Source organism: Oncorhynchus gorbuscha, linkage group LG04, assembly GCF_021184085.1.
Source record: "Oncorhynchus gorbuscha isolate QuinsamMale2020 ecotype Even-year linkage group LG04, OgorEven_v1.0, whole genome shotgun sequence".
NCBI lineage: Eukaryota > Metazoa > Chordata > Actinopteri > Salmoniformes > Salmonidae > Oncorhynchus > Oncorhynchus gorbuscha.
In genome coordinates, this window is record NC_060176.1 from 17,543,687 (window position 1) to 17,555,879 (window position 12,193).

At 41.8% G+C, this 12,193-nt stretch overlaps 1 protein-coding gene across 2 annotated transcripts in view; it reads right to left on the minus strand.

The window, feature by feature from the left end:
• Positions 1-12,193, minus strand: part of LOC124033770 (nuclear factor of activated T-cells 5-like) — a 56,218-nt gene that overhangs the window by 43,609 nt on the left and 416 nt on the right. The gene's annotated exons all lie outside the window — the stretch shown is intronic.

Sequence of the window (12,193 nt, forward strand, 5' to 3'; positions counted from 1 at the left end):
TTACTAGGATCAGGAAGATACAGTATCATGGCAAGAAAACAAAACAATGTGGATTGAACTTCTTTAGGAAATCAGCTCTAATGTTGGAAACAAACATCATTATGTTGTCATCCAGAGTCACATTTATTTATTTTCCAAGCTATAGTACAGAATATTTTACACACAGCAGGTTAAAAGGACCAAATAGTCTGCTTCATGGTTTCATTTTTGTCATGGAAAAAATAAATCGCAATACTGGTATAGTCCCGGCCCTATGATTTACCCAGGATCATATGAAGGAGAAAAATGCATCTCTTCCCAAGTGAATGATTGATGAACAATGGTTACTGGTTGAGGCTCTATCAGTACCAGCCATGTTGACATAGGAGAACTATGAAAGACTCCAAACCATTTACCCAGCAGCCCATGAAATCCACAGTCAAACGTCAGCTCCGTAGAGCATGGGGAAACAGAGAGTCCTTTCCTACCATCCATCTATAAAGGCCAGGAGAGTTATTAGTGATATGCTTAAAAATAGCCTGCGGCGTCACAAGGCTCCAAATTTGGAACCTTTGTGTATTTGCTCTTGATTTTGCTACGGGCGCATGTTGACTCTGCTAATAAGAATGTTGAAATAAGCTGATAAAATATTTGGCATTAACAATTTATGTTAGGAAGGGTTGTTTTGGCCTTGAGGCTCCCCCTTCATGGGGGTTGGGGAGGGAGGTTGTGGATGCATTTAGAATAATCGACAAAACATGAAAATAACATAGGTTATTACTGAGCAGAGCACTATGAAGGACTGCAGCAACAGCAGTCAGAACAACCAAAATGAAACCAACTGTGTATTTACCCATTTGTATAATTTAAACGTGATGAGATAGGCTTGCTGTACACATTGACCACAATCCTGATTGAATTCTTCAGTTGGACCATGATGGTGCCGCGTGTGGGTTTGGAGCGGTCTTTGTCTTGGCCAGTGCTGCACAGCAGTGCTAATTTGTCCTTCAGTCTCACCTCTCCTTGCCATACTAAGACCACACCTACAGTATATTAATCACCTAAGAGGATTTGGCACAAAATCTAATTAAGGCTTTAGAATGTCTGCTGATTAATTAGAAATAACCATGGGAGAATGAGGCTATTATCAGAGCAATAGTACATGCCAACACCACCACAAATAAATAATTGATGGCAACTCAGTTTGCAATGTTTGGGGGCGAGGGTGTTATCCTGAGAAGAACCAAATGAATTAAGCTACATAATTTAGTTCAGCAGAATTGTTCGGTTGCCAAGGCTGTATTGGATGTGATTCAAAACTATGAGGGACAATGAATGCTGTTCCAGATACGTTTTGAGAAAGGTAGTAGCCCATTTTTTTGCCACACAGATTGATTAAACAGTGCTATCAAGCAAGAGGCCCTGAGATAAAATGTAATCAGTTCCATCTCTAACCAGAAACAGGTTCCATCTGGTTCAGAGCTTGGCAGTGGGGCACCGTCATACCTGATGATGACGTCTGGTTTTCCCACTCACCAAAACCCTTCTAACATTTCACAATTTATCAGGCTGTGACTAAGAGGCAGTTCAGCTGAGGTAAAATTATAACTAACTGTACTTCAGTGAAAGTGAACCTTATTATGCTCCCAATTACAAGTTATTGAGACTTAAGACAGGTAGCTAAGCTACTTACATAAAACATAAAATATATATATATTTTATGACAGGATGTTAGGGGGAACAATAGGACACTGTCACTCCAAAAGGTACCATTCTTTCTGCCCCCACCTCCCTGAGAACTAACAGGTGACTCAGGAAAAAGGAATGAAAACACAGGAAATTAAGATTGCACAACCGTTATGGTGTGCTGGAATGTTTGTCTCTTTATACCCCCCTTGAAGTCACAGTGTTGCCAAAGCCCTTGGCATACGTCCTGTGTATAATAATCTATCATTGGGCAAGCTCTCTGACAGAGCACGTGTTGGTGTGGCAATGGCAGGAGCAGAGGGAGGGAGGGAGGAGAGAAACAGCTTTAACAAGAATCACAAATCAGGAATAGGACTTTAAATAGCACTAAAGAGCAAGGGGTTATCTGAAAACTACCACAAGAGGAAAAGGCTTATGGTCTTTGGTTAAGATTGATGAACAATGCTCATTAGCGGTGGATCCAAGTGGGGCAGACATGTCACGAAGTCCACATAAGGAGCCATGCTCTTTAAGGAGGGACTAGTAGAGCTGTAAGCCTACACTGAAACCTGACCGTGTCTCCTCAGCTGCTAACGGAAAAGCTCCTGACAGCTATGATTTAGCCCTCTAAATATTTAACATCTTTGTTGACATAAAAAAAGTCTTCATTTCGCTCTGGGTAGAAACAGAGGGATCAGAGCTCGGAGACGCATTTGGGTTTTCACAGAAAGGTGTCACAAATCAGTCTCCTACGAGGGAGAGGCACAGCGAGAGCAGAGAGCGCCACAGCCAACCTCCTAGACGATCCCGTCTATCACTGGTACAGCACCTGTGGCCAGAGAGGATTTAATAAACCACTAACCTCGGACATCCAGAACTAAAACCTTGCGTAATTGCGTCAGTTGCTCGATTAGGTTATAGGGGGAGACGTATTCTAAAAATTACTAATGAGACAAGCGGTCTCCGCCCCTCTGAACATAAACTCTCAGACAGTTTGGGGCAAGTCTACAGCCCAGATACCTCTTCCCCTTCTGAAATTTGAAAGATGTGAGGACCTGCTAAATCGTGATTTGTCCAAAAGACCAGTGACAAAAAAATCTGTGTACCTAAAAGCTCCACATAAATGGCGTCTGCATGCTAGGTTCGGTTTGCTCCTAGCAGAACCCGGCTAGGCAAAGTGAACGTCTGTGCCTCGCGTGATCCTTTAAAAAAGACCTTTGCTTGAAAAACTTGAAAAAAAGCAGCAAAATTATTATTTGTCCCTCTTGAGTTGCTGTAGCAACAACATACCCAGTAACACTTCCTCAAAATAATTACACAAAGATAAATCAAGAAATCTGTAATTCATTTGAACGATTTTGCAAAGGAGGTCTTAGTTGTGCAATTTCACATCTAACTGGAGTATTTAAGTTTAAAAAATTGTATGAAAACTAGTTGTCTCTCGTTCAATGACAACAAACACTATTGAAAAATCCTGTCCATAGTTCCCACTCCTACTAGGAGTAGTACTGTTGACCAATCACTGACGAAGGGGAGCAGACTTCAGCTACCAAACTTCGACTCGCCCTAAGAATTTTTTGTGTGCGCGTGAACAGATGAAAAAAAACCCTGCCAAACACCAAAACTTCACCAAATGTTTTCATAATATATCCACAAAATGTTTTGATTGGGAAGCATGCAGCAGGCTTCAGTCGTCGCATCACACTCTGTCGACAGCTGCTATTAACATTTATGGTACGTGCATCTGTCAACAAGAGATTTCTGAAATACTAAACGTGAGAATGAATCTACTACCGGAATGGGCACAGGGTACCCTGTGGGCACGGGGTATCACTGAATACAGCAGGATCTGTCTCTGAGACAAAAGCCAAGGGACAGTGTTGAGACTGGGCAATTGTATCGCCCAATTTAAGGCCCTATTTGGTCAGAGACTATGCTGTTAAGTGCATAGGCCTACCTAAGGCCGACATGTATTTCCTTATAGTTACTGGCAGTAGCAGAAATCAAATAGTGCCAAGTTCTGATTCCAAAGATAAGCTAGAACTTGGGTACGTGCAGATCATGTGGCACAAGATTATGATCACTTTGTTGATTGTACAGAATGTCTAACCGAAATGTGACTTCTGCTTTATCCCAACCCCACCAAAAGACACATACAGGTTAGAGAGGTTGGAGCAGGGGTTGCTACACTGGGCGCCCGTGGAGCAGTTGTTACGGGGAGTTTACTGCCTTGCTCAAGGGCACAGCGGCAGGCAATGGAATCTAGGATACCAGCAACCCTCCAATTGCCTGGCTCACTTTCAGCCAGATTTTCCCCCCTTCAGAACCGGGATTCAAACTGGCAACCCTCTGGTAGCTGGCTCGCCTCTCGAACTGATAGGCTACCTACTGCCCGATGTGTCATTCTTCCTGCACGATTGTGTCTTTCTTGAATTGTCCCCAACAGACAACTGATCTGGGAATCCCTTCAATAGCTCCTAAAACAGGGTTTCTGAATTGCTATGTAATCAATTAGAGTCACATTAGAGACCACAGTCTTGATGTTCACCAAAATCACAAATGGCATTTAACAGTACAGATAAAAGCCACACTTTTAAGCTCAATGAGGCAAGGCACTTCATTCACAGCAGTGACTTATTGTATCAATACAAACCATGCAACAGGGACTGGTGTGTCGATCATTATGTGTGCCACCAGAGACTCTGGGTTCGCGCCCAGGCTCTGTCGTAACCGGCCACGACCGGGAGGTCCGTGGGGCGACGCACAATTGGCCTAGTGTCGTCCGGGTTAGGGAGGGGTTGGCCGGTAGGGATATCTTTGTCTCATCGCGCACCAGCGACCCCTGTGGCGGGCCGGGTGCAGTGTGCGCTAACCAAGGTTGCCAGGTGCGGCTTGGTTGGGTTGGGTTGTGTATCGGAGGACGCATGACTTTCAGCCTTCGTCTCTCCTGAGCCCGTACGGGAGTTGTAGCGATGAGACAAGATAGTAGCTACTAAACAATTGGATACCACGAAATTGGGGAGAAAAAAAACGGGGTAAAATAAAAAATAAAATAATTAATCTGTCAATTTGATACGAGAACAAGAAGGATGATAACCACTACAAGGTGAAATGACAAGTGTTGATGTTACTATCAGTGACTGTTGCTAGGGGTGCTAGGAGGTTAAACCGTTCACGCATAGAATGGTTAGAGCCTAAACAAGATCACAGTAAATACTGGAAGAGGTAATGATTTGACCTGATGCAAATTGCTCCTCTTTACTGAGGTTTGGTTAGTGTTAACCATTAACCTCTGAGTTTCTAAAAGGAAGTTATGGGGGAGAAGGAAGTTATGGGGGAGGGCCCCACGGCCGCTATGAGACCCCCAACCAAAAGGAAGTATTACTCGTTATGTCAGTTACTGGCAGCCAGTCAATAAGCCCATGTCAGCTAACAGTTTAGTTTGCTAGGTAAATTAGTCTAGCCAGCTAATCTAAACCTTGTTTTAGTCATGAATTAGTGACTGGGCACTCAAGGCATGTTCCCAGTCCCCTAGAGGTCAGGACCCTCATTGATATTGATATTCACTCTCACTCAGGTGTCATATGAACATGGAATAAGTCATGGCAAAATGTGGATTTAAGATCCATCAGTGAAGACTTTAGTGTGCAGCCTGGTTTGAAGTAGGCTAGTGTGTTGAGGGGGAGTGGGCTGTGCGTTCAAATTTAATTTCTCAAAACAAGTCTCACTTTTATGCATACACCGCTTTAATAACTCTAGTTAGTGCTGACAGCTCTTGTTCATTGACAACATTGTACTCTGAGAGCATAAAAAGCATTTTCCTAGCCACCGTGCTTCTACACATGCATTGCTTGCTGCTTGGGGTTTTAGGCTGGGTTTCTGTACAGCACTTTGAGATATCAGCTGATGGACGAAGGGCTATATAAATACATTTGCTTTGATTATGAACCTGTTAAACACATTGGCCCAAGACATAGTTTGAACAATAACATTGGGTGAAAAAACTAGGCTATTAGTAAACCTATCATCTTCCAGAAAACGTGTTGTTTTCACATACAGATTAAGGATTTTAATTTGATCACTCTTGTTGCTGAGAATTTTCCTGATTTACAGGAAATGCAGATTGTGATTTACAGAAATTCCTCATATCAGTTACTGCACTAACACACAGTTATATTAACAGTATTCCACGTTTCATATAGCCTCATTTTGACCAGTTAATTACCTAACCACCGATGAAGCAACATTATAGACTAAACGTTCAAATCCTGTTGCTGCAGGACTATTTTGCTGCGACAAAACAGGTCAAATTAAGATCCTACACCCGTAACTGTCATCTGTATTGGCTCTTTGAACCAAGTGAAAGAACCACCACTCTCAGCCATGTCAACACAGCGGACGCGATGCCGACCCATTTCCTTCCATGTTGGTGGTGACATACAGCTTTCAATATCCAGACAAGCACAAAAACAATGAGCTACTCAGAAATAACCAAGCATTTTGATAACCACTGGATGGATTCACAACAAAGAGTGACCCAGACCCACAGATAACAAAGACAAGGGCCTAAGCCATAGATTGGCATTGAACATTCCTTTGACCTAAAGTACACTGCAATTTACATGACCATGACTATTGGAAATGGGACTGAAAAATACTAGCCATATTTCAAAATGTCCAGACCACACTGTAATTTGACTCTCCTACAGTCAGAGTCCTAAAGTAGGTCTATCTCTGTAAAGGGCAAATGAAAAAAATAGTCTTTGGATACAAAACAATCCATTCATTGATATATCAACTATTCCTATGTGAATGATACTAAAGTATGCAACCATTTAGCCTGGTTTATGACAATGTTCCTAAAGCAGTAGCCTATGCCTAAAGAGACTAAATCATACGATGGTTCTTGGAAGCCAAATCCAATGGATTTATCTGTGTGTAACTAGACATTGAGACAAGCATCCACTTTGGCAAAAACCTTACACTTGCCCCTAACTAACCCACTGTGGAGCCTAACTCACTGACACAGATGGCGATGTAACAGCCCTCTGCAGCCCTTGTACCTGTAGCACCCCAGCTGGCATAATCTTCCCTGCATGACATGTAATACCCAGCGTATTATAACTTGGTCTCTGGCAAAATTATGTTTTTTAAATTTTTATTTTATTTATTGTTTTGAATTTTACCCCCCTTTTTCTCCCCAATTTTGTGGTATCCAATTGTTAGTAGCTACTATCTTGTCTCATCGCTATGACTCCCGTACGGGCTCGGGAGAGACAAAGGTCGAAAGCCACGCATCCTCCGAAACACAACCCAACCAAGCCGTACTGCTTCTTAGCAGAGCGCGCATCCAACCCGGAAGCCAGCCGCACCAATGTGTCGGAGGAAACACCGTGCACCTGGCGACCTGGTTAGCGTGCACTGCGCCCGGCCCGCCACAGGAGTTGCTAGTGCACGATGGGACAATGATATCCCTACCTCCCTGACCCTCCCAAACCCTCCCTGACCTGGACGACGCTAGGCTAATTGTGCCGTAACTCTGCACACCCTCATCGGAAGGATTTAGGGCATGTTTCAAAAGTGTGCCTGGGTAGTAGTGTGAAACTGACACCATCAACTGCTGTGATTAGGCTAAATTAAATTGTGTGGCGCAGAAAAAGAGTGGGATAGCTGATTCTGGCTTCTTTCTAAACGATGATCCCAAAGGTTAAAAAGAGAGATCACTAATCCGTCCTTTCTCTGTATATGCCATGCCTGCAGATTTGAGGTAGAAGTGCAAGCACAGGAGTGTGGGACTGAATGTTTGTGCATCGGTTTTAAAAAAGAGAGGATATTGGCATTGTAGTCAAATCAAATCAAATCATTTGATTCTCATTGTTCCGATGAGAAAGTCAAACAAGTAAAATTATTATCAAGAATCTAATCAAAAACTGGCTTCATTTGTTGTCCCTTTGAGGTCTTTGGTCTTTCATCATCATAAATATATTAGCATTCAAGGCAATCAAATATTTTTAAGCGCATGCCACCAAGTTTGTTTAACATAGCAGAGTCAATATTAATTGAGCGCAAGCACAGGTTTACACACAATGCAGCCGCTCCCTTGTGATGGTTAATGATTGACCCTATGGGCTCTGGTGGGCCAGTTTAGTAGAGATAAAGAGGGCCTCTGCCAAAGGGAGATCTGTGGTCCAGGGTAGGACAAAGACAGCAATACTGATGGAAAGCATCACTGTGAGATACAGTCATTAACACAGGGACCAGTCTCCCTAGGCCTGAGCTCTTAAGCTTACCAAAACCACAGGGTTTGTAAATTGGGCCGACCAGTTAACTTAACAGTGAAGTAAGTGTTCAAGAGTAAAGGTTTCAATGTGTGACTGGCCATTTAAAATATCTTGCCTTGTAATCTACCAATTCCATTTGACTTCTAATGGTAGTAACACCTTCTCCTAAAATGCCTGTCACATTGCAAAATGGTCACAATTCTACAACTTGACAAGGCACTCTAGTGATGGGGGTAAAGAAAATTGCAAAACATTTTTTTTTGCTAGGTAGCATTTGCTAGCACTAGTGGCTGTACCTGCGCCAAACCTCCAGTATTTTCATCCTATATCCTCAATCTTCTTCAGAAAAATATTCAGCCAACATGTTTTCAGCTTTTATTATCATGACTGATCAAAACAAAATGTTATAATGCTCTCTTCTCTCTGCAGCAGACATATAGTGAGCAATATGTTTGGAATATCAAAACACAACACATATGTATTGAGATGATCAAGATTCTATCGTATCAGAACTAAGTATTGTGATATCATATTGTAAGGTCTGTGGCAATTGCCAGCCCTAAGACAAGCAAAGCATGCCCTTATCCTATAGTTTCAAATATTCTTAAGTCTATGGTACTGTACCTGGATCACATTACAAAACCCAACTGAGATGTACTAAATGCAACCTAAGCCCTCACTGCCCCTACATCTACATATAGACTATGTGAATTCTGACTAAAAACAGATGTAATAGGAGAAATGTACTAGAAATAGAAGTGTTTCACCTCTAGGGCATTCTGCCATGTTTTCAGGACAGCAGAGACATGGCCATATGCTTGGCTCCATCTCCACAGCCGTGTTTGCAGTGTAGTGTGATTCACTGCCTCATTAGAGAGCTCCCAGAGGCCCCGGAAGTCTCTCTGAGCCAGAGGGGGACACCACAATACGATCCATAAATGACAGCAAAGAAAAGTACAGTATGACGACACAACCTCACGCAGCCATGAGGGAAACAGCTGTCTGCTCCAAATTCCATGTAAGCTGTGAATGTTTCATGTTTTGGATTCAACTTCAGCTGCAGGCAAACTTTGCATTCACACTTTGCATGTTTCAATTCACATATATTTCTATCCTTTAACATGAAAAGAATACTCTAAAATACACAAGGATGAAAATCCTTACCCAAATTAAATAAAATTTTATTGGTCACATACACATGGTTGGCAGTGTGTGTTAATGCGAGTGTAGTGAAATGCTTGTTGCTTGTCCATCATAAAAGTCCTTGTACAGTTTTATACCAGCCACATTACATTGTAATAGATGTAACCTACGTACAAGTATTTAGGTGTTTGACAATTGATTTAATAAACTACCACTTATAGGCTAAAAATCAGGTTAAGAGAGTCAACAGAACGGTGGACATTCATTGCACTCTGTCCTGTCTATGTAATGCTTATCACCATGCCTCGGCTGACAGCAACATCTGCTTTATCATCCCAGTGTCTCCCCTATATTAATTTCACTGCAAAAATATATATATATTTCTGCCAAGACGTGCTTTTAAAAGGATAGTCGTTGGCTCAATGACTGGAAGTCTATGGGAAGGTATCAGCAGGTAGCCTAGTGGTTAAAAACAAGAGTGACCGGGCGTTGGGCCAGTAACCGAAAGGTTGCTATATCGAATCCCCGAGCTGACAAGGTAAAAATCTGTTGTTCTGCCCCTGAACAAGGCAGTTAACCCACTGTTCCCTGGTAGGCCGTCATTGTAAATAAGAGTTTGTTCTTAACTGACTTGCCTAGTTAAATACTTTTTTTTGAGGATATTCTCTCTTCCTCAAATCTCTACTTTTCCTTCTTATTACAAAAGTGGATAAACGTCCTCTAAGCCCGCACAGCATCTTTTGGATTACGATTATGTAAGGGGCCTGCCAGTGTAGAGAATCATACATGCCCGGTCACTCATTCCACCCTTAAAAAAGTAGTGACAAAATAGATAGCCATGTGAGCCTACTGTAATGATATCAATCTTTAGCTCCTCAAGAAGCAGACTTTCAGTGAAGAAACTAGGCCTAGCCAAATCATTTGCATATTCTGACATGGGGGAGTCCAACACAGCCTCAAATCAGGCCAACTCAAGTTGACCCATTTATGAGCAACTTCCTGACATTAGTCAAAAGGATGATTAAGTCATTTCTTCACTCCACTGGCTTTAAACCACACAAATTAAGGGTGGCTCTTTGACCCCCTCTGGGATTCAGTCTGCCACCTCTCCAACAATGCTGGGCCTATGATATTTAGGCTACTCTCAGCAAATCTGAGCCACAGATACAATCTGATCGTTTGTACAAAGATTACTCTGGGCATGCAGCCTATGTGTGGTCACTGCCAGCAGCCAGCCAGGTAGAGGATTAACAGCAATGCACAGCACGGTCAGACACACCCACTTCTCTACTTCAGCACCTAACAGAAAGTCAATACAGCCCTTTATACTTCAGGTTATCCAGATTATTGTGAATTCAGTTGAAAACCACAGTCAAAGTCTTATGGATACCTTCAGCAAACCACAAACATACCAAAGACATCAGAAAAACATACACACTGTTTTTCTCCTTTCTCAGTTGAGGGAACATGCAGCTTAAGTTATACAGTATCTGTCTTTGAAAGTAGGCAATGAAGACTGAAGATTCCTCTAAAATGATAAGGAACTCATGACTCAGGTGCAACACTATACCCACAGAGTCCCTACTTGGCTAACAGTGCGATTGAAGTTGAATATTCACACGCACCCTCGGGACTTACTGCATGAAAATGCTGGTAAATGTATAGTAATTAGGGGTTTGATAAAAGATACCAGGATAAAAGTTTAATTTCTCTCAGACTAAATTGCACAGAGATTACTGGGGTCCTGTACTAGGAACCAAAGACGTGTGTATATTTACAAGCAGAATATAGATCTCTGCAGTATACTCAGGAAATTAAAAACATGTTTTCAGGAATGGGTTACAAAAAAAGTTCTGATTTTAATAAAGACTGCATTTCCCACTCTGTAGGGGATTTGAGGGAGTAAAAAAAAGAGACATAGGCTAGCCTAAGTCCATGGGCTGTTTGTTTCACAATTCACTTTTACTGTGACATTGGACATTAATACCATTGTTCGTCAAAGGGCTTATAGATATGTTGTTGAAGTGCTGTATTGAGTCATATTGCCAAAATATATGAAAACTGTTCAGACAACCAGTGCACTCCCCCTTGGTTGTTTTTCAGTGGGACTGGTGAATATAATCTATTTAGACCTACAACTACACCATAAAAATAGGGCCTAGGCCTATATTGTACTCTAGTATCTGCCTCTTTTTTTAAATCACCATCTGAGTGATGAGTGTGTTTGTTTAAACATGAAATATTGCAATTACTGCTGGCATAGTGTTGGTAAACACTTCCACTGAATACATGGCAGTGTTGGTAAACACTTCCACTGAATGCATGAATATGCTTTCAACATAGGGTATCAGGAATTAACTATTTTTGTGTTGTGACATCAATGAGGCAGCCTTTATCCTCTCACACTCATGACAGCACCTAAAATATGTGTAGGGTATGGGACCATAAAAACAAATAGTTTAATTACCATAATTACATGGAAAATAAAAATTAAATAGTTAGTGTAATCATTTACCAGCTGAATAAATAGCCTAGTTGACTTGTGACGAACAAGAGTAACATGTTGACATTGCATCAAGGTAAGCAGATTTTGGTCCATTATCAGATACCAGTCTGTATATCATATAAAGGTACATTGAATGGTATCAAAATCTTAAAATGTCTTACATTCATAAGACTAGCCTATAATTAAGAGGCAACTTTCTGTTTTCTTATATAATCTATACATGGCTCTCATACAAAACAGATCACTTGATGGTGCTTTCAAGACAACTGGGAACTTGGAAAAATCGAGGTCAAATCATGACGTCAGTGATCTTCAGGTCGGAAAAGTCGGCGCGCTAGGAAGATGCATTTCCGATTTACAACTTGGAATTCCATATTGGATGACCGTTCAAAACGATTTTTCCCAGTCGGAGCTGTTTTTCCCCCCGAGTTCCCAGTTTACTTAAATGCATTGTCAATCGGATATTTCCGATTTCCCAGTTGTTCTGAACGCGGCAGCAGCTATATAGCCACGGTTTAGATGTAATGCCAAAGCGACACCGTGCGCTGGCGTTCACGCCGACCGGTGCAGTAAAACAGGGCAGCGCTCTCAACACACA